Consider the following 10,539-nt stretch of genomic DNA (forward strand, 5'->3'; position numbering starts at 1 on the left):
AATCAGAAATTAACTATTTAGTTCAAATCGAAAAAACAAAAGGTAAAAGTGTGGGTGAAAACGGAAGTTGAAGTATGTTATAGATGATTGAGGTAAAAAAAGTGCACCAAATTGCTTGTCAGAAAAAAATTAAAATAAAGAAAAAATAAAAATATGTGAACAGTTTCATTTGTATTTTGCATATCAATGTCTCTTGTTACTATTATAATGCATTTTACACTTTGGCAAAATTTCAATCAAACCATTTTCTGAGCTTTAAACAAATATTTACCAGCAACAATGCTATTTCGTTCTAAAATACGCTAAATACATAAATATTTTTAATCCTTGAATTCCTTTACTCTTATGCGGGTTATATTGGTTAATTAAAGAAATGAATTACTGTATTTAAGCATCTATGAGAATATAAAAATTCAAAAAGGAAAGCAATTGAAGGGTTTCATTTTTACAGCCGCTTAAGCATCTCTTTATCCTTCGATTAAACCTGAAACAATAATAAAACGGAAAAATAATTAATATCGGAAAATTTTACAAGAATCAAAAATTCTCATCAAGAAGAAACGCAATAAGATAACACTTCGTTTATCTTTTTATTTAAATATTTTTTTATGTTTTTTATAAATCCTTTTATAGTATTTTTGACCAATCATTACACGCTCTTGATTTTAAATCATTACATGCTCGATTAGTATCTTCTTAAATCTACAACATTCTTTGTAAAACTTAACTCATAATATATAATGAATATGCAGAGCTTTGTTGAAAATATTTATTTCTTGCTTTTTTTTTTTTTTTTTTTTTTTTTTTTTTTTTTGCATAAAAATAAGTTCGCATGCAATGTCGACTATTGATTTGGACATTACATAAATAAATATTGCGTTAGAGAATTTTTTTGAAAAAAAAATTATGATGTATCAAAACCTTAATCCTCATGAGTAGTATATAACACGTAGTTGCATTAATCTCGCCAAGTTTTCTCTTTTCTAAAATTTATTTACTTTTTTTTTGGCACCGTATAATAATTTACGTTATCGAAATTTCGGATAAATCTTCGATTTACTCTATATGAAATAAAGCAGTAATATTCTTTTATCTCAAAAATAAAATTATACTTTACTACTTTCTTTTGATGCATTTCATGGCTTTTATGAGGGTTAAAATAGTTAGTTATAGAAATGAAATGCGTCGTTAAAGTATCTACGGAAATATAAATGCCCAAATGGAAAAGCGATTGAAGGGTTTTCAGTTTTACGCCGATAAAGCATCTCATTCTCCTTGGCTGATAACTGAAACAAATGCAAAGACGAGAGAAAAAAAATAATGGCAGAAAATTTTGTAAGATACAAAAGACCTCATCAAGAGGAGGCGCAATAAGGAAACGCCTGAGATAGCCCTTATATGTTCCCGTGTTCAGCAATTTTAAAGGAAATAGGAACCGATAAAGGAAATGGAGCAAAGATGTTATAGAGGCATCAATCGTTCCGGATAGGGAGATGCGTTATTTGGTAGCAGCGGAAATTTTTACAACATATAATAAATGATGTAGACATATCCATATAAGATATTAGAAATGCTTACATAAAAGTACACGTGAACGAGAGAAAATTCAAAAACGTTGAGAGAGTTTAGAGGAGGAGAAGGAAAATATATATAAATTTTTTTATGCGAAATACGTGTCCTGAGCGTGAATCGTTTGCAGAGTTTACGCAAGTATATCGTAATCCTTGTTGACATGGATCATATCCTTTAAATTTTTACTGGATATTTTATTTTTTATTCTTAAGAGAACATGGAATTTGTTACACTTTTGCTTAGATTGAATCTGTTCGGTTGCCAGCATAAAAGTGCTGTATATTTTAAAATATTAATTCTCCAATTACATAGTTATATATAAGTTACCGTTACATGCATAAAAGTTTGGAAAGGTTAATATTCAAATATATGACCCAAAATTAAATACAGTAACCAACACAATGCAATAGGTTCAGGAATGTAAAATTTCCAACTGCATAGACGTAAATAAGTTAGGGTAAACTTTATAAAAGTTCGATAGACTTTGGAAAATTAATTTTTCAATAATAAAGCTGCAAATTAGTGACCATTATCCGGTATGAAAATTAAAGGCATCCGGTATTAATATTTGCAAATGTAAATTTCCCAGAAACTTTGTATACTTGCCTACTAGTTAATATTTTCCATATGAAAGCATGATTGATTTAGTAATGGGGCTTCTCTAACTGCTTAGCCGGACACCCAATGAAAGTATATTTGACAGGAAATTTTGTTTTCAAATGTCAAATCCAAACATTAAATGCAATTTCCCGGTATAAGAACAAGAGTTTTTAAAAGTATGAATGCCACATTTTAAAAACATGAATTATCTATTGCTGCAAACTATTATCCTTATGAAAATACGGCAGGTTTAGGAATAATGAGTTTTCAACTACATCGCTAAAAATCATTTAAAAAATATATTTTCTTTAGTGACAATTACATGGAAAACAGATGACTTGTATTACCAGCTTTAATTACCAAAAATGTTTAAAATCGTTTTAAGGTTAAGTGATAAATTAATCATGGATCAGAAATAAATTTAGACGATAAGTAGGCGTTAATTTTAATGAATTGTAAATTGTAAAACGTAGTTCACTCTAAAATATTTTTGTCAGAAGAAAAATATGCTGCTTTTGGAATTATTGAATGTGATACAATAACGTAACTACTTCGTCCTCGTTCAACATTTGTAATTCTACATCCACTACAAATGAGAATTCATTTACGTAAACTTGTGGATATAGTGAATGCCACTACATCCACAAGTTTACGTAAATGAATTTCTCTTGAACTTTTTCAGGTACAAATCGAAATATTTGTTATGTTCATAGTAAATCTATATAGTATAGTATTCCAATAAATTATTGTCTGGCATTCCCTTACAAAAATTTAGAGCTTTTTTTTTCGATTGAGGTTGTTTTCAGGTGTTTAGGTTGATTGTGCACATGAAGTTAACTTCAAAAACAACCACAAAAAATCAACTTCCAGAACCTTATAATCAAGGTGTATGAAGTTGTTTTATTCTCACTTGAGGTTTTTTTGAGGTTTATAGAAATCACCTTAGATCAACTAGCTCAGAGAGGATGTTTTTGAGACGTACATGTTATTGTTTCTAAACTTCAAGCAAATAGATATACATATATCTAAGGTGTGAATAATTTCACCCGATTTAAACTAAAAGTATTGCTGACTGATACATGCGATTGAATTCATGAGGTGTAAATGAGGTTGAAATTGAGGTTTGTTGATGAAGTTAAAAAACAACCTTATTTTATATCTCAGGTTTATTTTTTACTCCTGTCAATCTATAATTCATGTGATTAATTTTAGCCATTGCGGGATACTTGCAAACTCCACTAACAATAAGTTTTTATGAATACCAATGCCAGTAAAATTCCTAGGGCTTTTAAATTTAACTGAAAACCAATACCAATCCAGAAAACGGGAAATTAAAATTCAGTGACATTTAATGGTGCAACAACATGCTTGAAAGTGAACATTTCCCCCCTCTCTTTACTTTTTAAAGTAAATTTAAATTTCAAAAAAAAATTGAAACGTATTACAGTATTTATTTGCAAACGATTTATATTACTATATAAAAATATTACGCATCTCTCGAAAAAAAATTCATTTCACAATCACTGCCAAAAAAAAAGAAAGAAAGAAATGAAAAGTTAAAACTAGTTGAAGCATATCAATGCTTTTAACTACTTATTTTTTTTAAATGTTTATATAATTTGAAGAAAGTAAGTAACGAATTTTACAAAATAGAAATATACTTTCGTAACTTTTATTACATCATACGTGCACGGTTTTTCAAACTTTTTTTTCAAAATCTTAGGAATTTTAAAATACTTTATAGATAAAATTATTTTTATATATTAGTTTACTTTACAGTTAACAATTGTCTTCTTCTTTGTGTTTATAAATTTTTGTACAAACTATTTTAATTTAACTATTTATTTATTTTTTATTTTACAAAATGAAAGCAGCAGATTGAAAAATGCATATTGCTGATTTGAAGAAAACAGCGGATAATAAAACTGTTTTAAGGATAAGTTATGTAGAAGAGCAAACCTAAAAAGCATGAGGCTAATATTTTAACACTTTGAATGAATTATGAAAATACCATTATGGAATTTCAAATAAATTTCTTAAGTTTGCAAACAATCCAACAAATGGACGATTCATAGTGATAAAACAATATTTTTAAGTTATGACAAATACAATTATTAATACAATATTGTTATAAAGACAAATAGCAATCAAGCACAGATAACAATAACTTTTTGTTAAAACAAAGGAGTTTTTAAGGAATGTGGAAGAAAGATATCTTACAGTTCTTAGGTTAAGTTTGATTTTGTTTTAAAGTAGCAATAAGGCTTCACTGATGTGACAGTTGGGCTCACTTTTATTGAAGATTGGAAGAAATACTGGTTCATGCGCACACAAAGCACTACACTACCACAATTTAGAGACGATTGCTAACAGTGGTAGCAAACGCTTAAATTTCAGATTAGAATTCCAAGACAATTAGCCAATAGCTCCGCAACCACTGGCGACGTTAGGATAGTTTCCTAACCTAAAAACAGTGTCTGAATAAGTGTCAAATGCTTAACATTTATCTACCGTTAGAGAACTCAAGTCCAAGCCGTAGTAGGTGAAGTAATCAAGGTAAATCCGCACAGGTTTCATTAAATGACATGAAAATATTTAAACTTTATAAAACAATCGGGTGATACATTATTAAATTAATAACATATGCATATTAATTTGAGAAGTTGTATTTACAGTTTGCTAGTAACAATTGTAAAAGAAAAAACAAGAAAAAAAAGCTAGTCACTGGTCATCTATATTCTAAAGGTTGAAGATAAAGAATAATGTTTACTTCAAACATCTATTCTATTCATTCTCTAGAGAAATATATTTATGTTCTCATGAGTGTTCAGAAAAGCAAACACTTCTTTTGATCATTATTTGTAACGAAATAATACAAGTCAGTTTCAATTGGAGGCGAAATAGCTAAAGATTGGCGAAGGAATCTTCTTCATATTTTATTCAAGAGAAGTGATATCTACATTCTATTTGAAAAACCACCATTTGACTTCAATGCTTCTGTCACTAGGGATGGATATTTACTTTCTAAAAAGGAAATAAAAAAATGCGCCAAAAGGCCGTTCTTTGAAATATATTGAAACGATTTAACTTCGAGTATAAATCATTGGATATGGTGTGCGGTGAAAAAGAAAATCGATATATTTTAAGTGTATTAATTTTAATGTAGCACTGTTTATGCTATAAATGTGTTTATTCGATATTTCAATATCTGATATTTTATATCCGATATTTTATATCGATATTTTAATGGATAAGTAGGAACACCAGTGCTCGGAATACCGGTTAAGCTTATACTGGCCAGTGACACTTGATTTTAACAGACATACCAGGCAAATGTATACCGGGAAGTGTCGTTTAACTAGACCTGGTATATATTTCGAACATTTACCAAAGTGACTATGTGATTGTCAACATTCACCTGTTGAAATCAACAACCACTAATTTCGGTCATTCACAGTAGCATATATATATTTAAAAATTTATTAAACTAATTAACAGATATTAAATGTTTTGCAACCATAAGTAAATCTATAAAATTATAATTATTAAATTGGGTTACTAATTAAAGCTAAATCTCTTGTGTTAAAAATCATCATTTCTGAGAAACATTTCGCATAAATTAAAAATAAGAAAAATCTGGTATTTTTTTTTCAAGCAATGTGTGCTCACTTTTGTTTAGTTTAATGAAAATGGTTTTTATTAAGAAAATGTAAAGACGATTTAAAAAAAAATATCGTTATAGAATGGCATAAACATTTTCAAACAAGCTTCAATATTAAGGAAAATGCAACGAACTCCATGCAGGACAAAAATGTTAACAACGATAATAGCTAAGCAAATAGTAAACAGAAGAAAAACTTTAAAAACAAAATATATGCAAAATGAAATTGTTAAAAAACATACATAGAGCAATGTTCGTTTTGCAAAAGCAAATAAATAAATAAATAAATATAATATTTTGTAGCAAATGCATTTCAAAAGCAGTTCGTCGCTTTGAAATGTATATGAACTGTAAATACAACTGCTGAATTCAATTCTTAAAACACAACAGCACTAAAATATATACACGGGTTTGTAAAATTTAACTTCTAAGCACCCATTTTCCCTAACGATATTTTATTTCGAAGTATATTAATTTAAAATACAGAATATGCCATTAATCTCTCTGTTTACTTCAAATTTCCAAGTCTTGAGACTCAATTCTTATTCCAAGCCCTATGTGCTTTCTAAAAATTCTCAAACCATTAGCATAGTTTTGAAGTGGATAAAATGGAATGATCGTTCACAAAATGACCAATAATTCATAATAATGTCTCGTATTCCTTTACTGGACTGTACGGACTACAAACTAAACAGTAAAGGGGGACGTGATAAACATATAAATATAATGAGATAGTTCCAAGCTAATTTAGGATTATATGGACTAGCATTACAAATGACTTTTGGTTTTTGAACTTCCGTTAAAAGGGAAAAATTCTTTTTTTTCACATGGGAGTTTCCGTGTTTTATCGGGTGTGATATAATACAGTCGTAATTCATTTTTAACACTGCGTGATGGTTAGCATAACTTCAACCGATAAGGTGATATTTTAAGGGGGTTGACGTCATTGCGTGATAGTGATCATAGTGTTTACACGAAAGGGTGTTTCTTTTTATCAACTGGTTATGCTAAATATATGTTTAATTTCCTTCTCATTTGGATCTGTTCATAGATATTGTTATCACATTTTGGGATATTCCAAGTCCATCCCTTGCTTACGATATCAAATAATGTTATTTACAGAAATGATTATTTTCTAGGTAATTCTAAGTAACAATTTATGATCCTTCAGTTAATTTCATTTTTTAATACTTATCTCAAAGCTTTCATTTTTTATGAATATATACGCTAAACATAGTTTGTTTCTTTCACGAAACTTATACACTATATAAAAATGTTATGCCTCTATCACACGAGAGAAAATTAAGTGCAACCGTAAGTGTAACTATAAGTGTAAGTGCAACTCTAAGCGCAATTCCTCCGTTCCGAGTTGCCGAAAGGGTTGCATAATTGCCTGAACGGTTGCATATAATTGGGTTACCATATTTTGTTATTTATCTTTACTTTTGGCTCTTATTTTATTTTATCATATGATTCTATTATATCATAGTTTCTCAACGACGTTCGTAAAGGGAGGAAAAAGAAATCACAGACGCTGTAGAATATTGATTGATTTTTATTTAATTTTTTACATTTGTATTTGTGTTAAATCTTTTTTTCGGCAGCAAATAAAAATTCTAAAAACTTTATTTCCCCATTAGTGAGGTAACATAGTATAAAAAGGGTTATGATTTCTACCCCATAATATGAGATGATATTAAGATATCATTGAATTTCATGCTGCGTCCCTAAAAGGATAAGGGGTGAAAGGGAGATGGACTTAAATACTATCTATAATTTTGACAATTTTTTAACGTTGATTAGAGTGACTAATGTATAAAACATGGTGCGTAGCGTTTTTAAAAAGTGCTTAGCTTTTTTAAAAAGTGCTTTTTAAGTGAGGTAGCACAGTATAAAAAGGATTATGATTTTGATCTCATAATATAAGATGATATTAAGATTTCAATGGTCCCGCAGTGGACTGATCGTTAAGACACGGCTCCCAGCAGATCACCGCAGTCAAGCATCACTGGCTACGGTCAGTGTGCGGGTGGGTGACCACTTGGATCAGTCTGCGTAGGGACCGAGGGTGTGTGGTATTGATCCTCGTTAAACTGTTCTACCGTAAAGTGCTCTACTTCGTGTGCAGGTCGTTGGGCTACCGAAGCAGGGTTGCCATCCCCTCTGCAGAGGATCAAAATTGTGATGGCATGTCTTCGGATTATCCTCAGGGATGTTTCCCAGACCGCCGCCAATAGCCCATCATGCAGCTCTAGTGCGACGCAATTTAACTACTACAACAACAACAAGATATCAAAGAATTTCATGTTGCGTTCCTGAAAGGATAAGGGGGTGAAAGGAGGATGGACTTAAATACTATCTAGAATTTTGACGATTTTTTTTATCTTGATTTGAGTGACTAAGGTATAAAACATGGTGCGTAGCATTTTTAAAATTCCTTTGAAATAATTCTTTAGAAGAAATGAGGGTTTAATGTATGAAATATACAATTTTTGACTCACCTTTTACTCATAAAATATTTATAACATCAAAACTATTAGATCTATCAAATCAATTCTATTTTTTAAATTGAGTCTAAAAAATACATAATAAATAATGTCAGACTTGTCTATACTACAATGTCTCAGAACTTTATTGTCATCAAATTAATTTACATTGCATTAAGGGATCATTAATTTTATTCATTTACACATTGCATATCAGAAATATCACTTTTATAAAAATTATTTTTTCCAATTTCATAGTAAAATTGTTTTTTAAATATAACAGGGTTTTCAATGTCATACTTACAATTTATTATTGTAAAATTCAAAACATTTATTATTGGTATAAGATAATTGAATTAAAAATTATAGGATTTATTTTAGGACAAATTTATTGTAATATACAATATATAAATTAAAATTTATTAATAACCAAAAAAAAACAATATTTTATTAAGAACATACTTTTTATGTATCATATTATGTATTTTGTTACAGCCTTTTACATGCTTTGTTTGGCATTTTAAATAATACAACAATCAATTTAAAAAATGAAGCATTTAATATCAAGTGAAACATTTAGAACATTATTCATTTTCATTTCTTATTTTTTAATTTCTTTCATAAAAACAGTATTACATCTCTTTCCTTCTTCCCCAGACAAACCTTACAGGATTGTACGAAATATCTGAAATAAAAGAAAGAAATCATTTTCATGATAAAATTTTACAAACAAATTATTAGAATAAGTGAGATTAAATACCATTAATTTGAAACCATTAAGTCCTTAGGTATCCCTTTTAAACTTATTTTAAGTTTGACAGATATTTTGATTTTAGTTCTAAGATTATTCTATACACTATTGAAAGATGGCAGGTATATTTGGTTTTGTAGTCCTTATGTTTGGAATGAAATTTGTTTTTAGAAAAATAAATTGTATTTATAAACGAAGACTATTAAAAATTCAAGTATGTTGAAAAATTAGTAAGGTACACTTACATACTTACAGTCATTGTAGAAAAGTTAAGGATCAAAAGATAAATGCCAAGTATAAATATAAAGTAAAGTATCATTAGTTAACTTTGAATAATTATAAACAAAATATTATGCAAATCATCATACACCGAAAAAAAAATAGAGGGGATGAATGTAGAAACAGACAAGTAGATTGGAAATTTGCATTTTTAATAATTACTTCTTATATATAATATACTACCTTTTTTTAATACTTTTCAATAATTACTGAAAAATGGGACAATTTTGTGAGAGACAAGGTAAATATTTACCACACATATTTTCTAACTTGTTTTGAAATAAGATTTTGAAAAATTAAAAGAATTCTTAGGGAAGAATAAAATAATGATTTCACAAATAATTATAATAATAAAAAAATTTAAAATAATCGGACACATGCTTTTACAATCAACAGAAATAAAGATTAAAATTTAAAAATAACGAAATATAATCATTACTAGGAGACTTCTCCCCCTGCTCGCTGGCGCTCACCAACCCCCGGAACTGCTTTCACAGTTCATTTCGGATTGCTTTGCAATCCAATGCTCCCTTTGCTCGCTCATTGGATACGTTCTTAACGTCTAATTTTCGTATACTTTTTTGAATACTGAAGTTCCGAAAACTTTTCACTGCAGAAAATTCTAAACCTGTACTTTTCAATATTAATTTGAAATTGCAAACAGTTCACGAGGGCTAAAGGCATGTGTTGTAAAGCAATATGAAATAGTAGTCTGTCACTGAACGCCGGATGCGAAGCATTGGCTTTGATGAAGATAATTTTGTATTTTTAATTCCCTGAAGGGCGCCACCTTAATAATATGGAATTTGTAAAATAAATATATATATTTTTGATTGTTGATGAAACCCATCATTTTGTGTTTTCATCAGTGTTCAAAAGCAGAACAACTATAAGTTTTTTATTTTGTCACAAAAAAATAAAATGTATAAAAAACAAAGAAAAGAGTAAGAAAATGAGTATAGTCATAGAAAAAGTTAAAATTATAATATAGTATTTATCAGTTAAAATAAAACTTTTTGTTTAAGTCATTGCAAACAATTCAAATTTCTCCGAGGCAATTAAAGTAGTGTAAATTAAGGTAGTATTGTTAAGTTGTAACACAATATTTTTAGTTTTGATGTCAACAATACAATTCAATTTTTCACAAAAACGATTGTTTCCATTGTTAAGTTCAATGTCAACAATTCAAA

This window comes from Parasteatoda tepidariorum, chromosome 1 (genome assembly GCF_043381705.1).
Source record: "Parasteatoda tepidariorum isolate YZ-2023 chromosome 1, CAS_Ptep_4.0, whole genome shotgun sequence".
Taxonomy (NCBI): domain Eukaryota; kingdom Metazoa; phylum Arthropoda; class Arachnida; order Araneae; family Theridiidae; genus Parasteatoda; species Parasteatoda tepidariorum.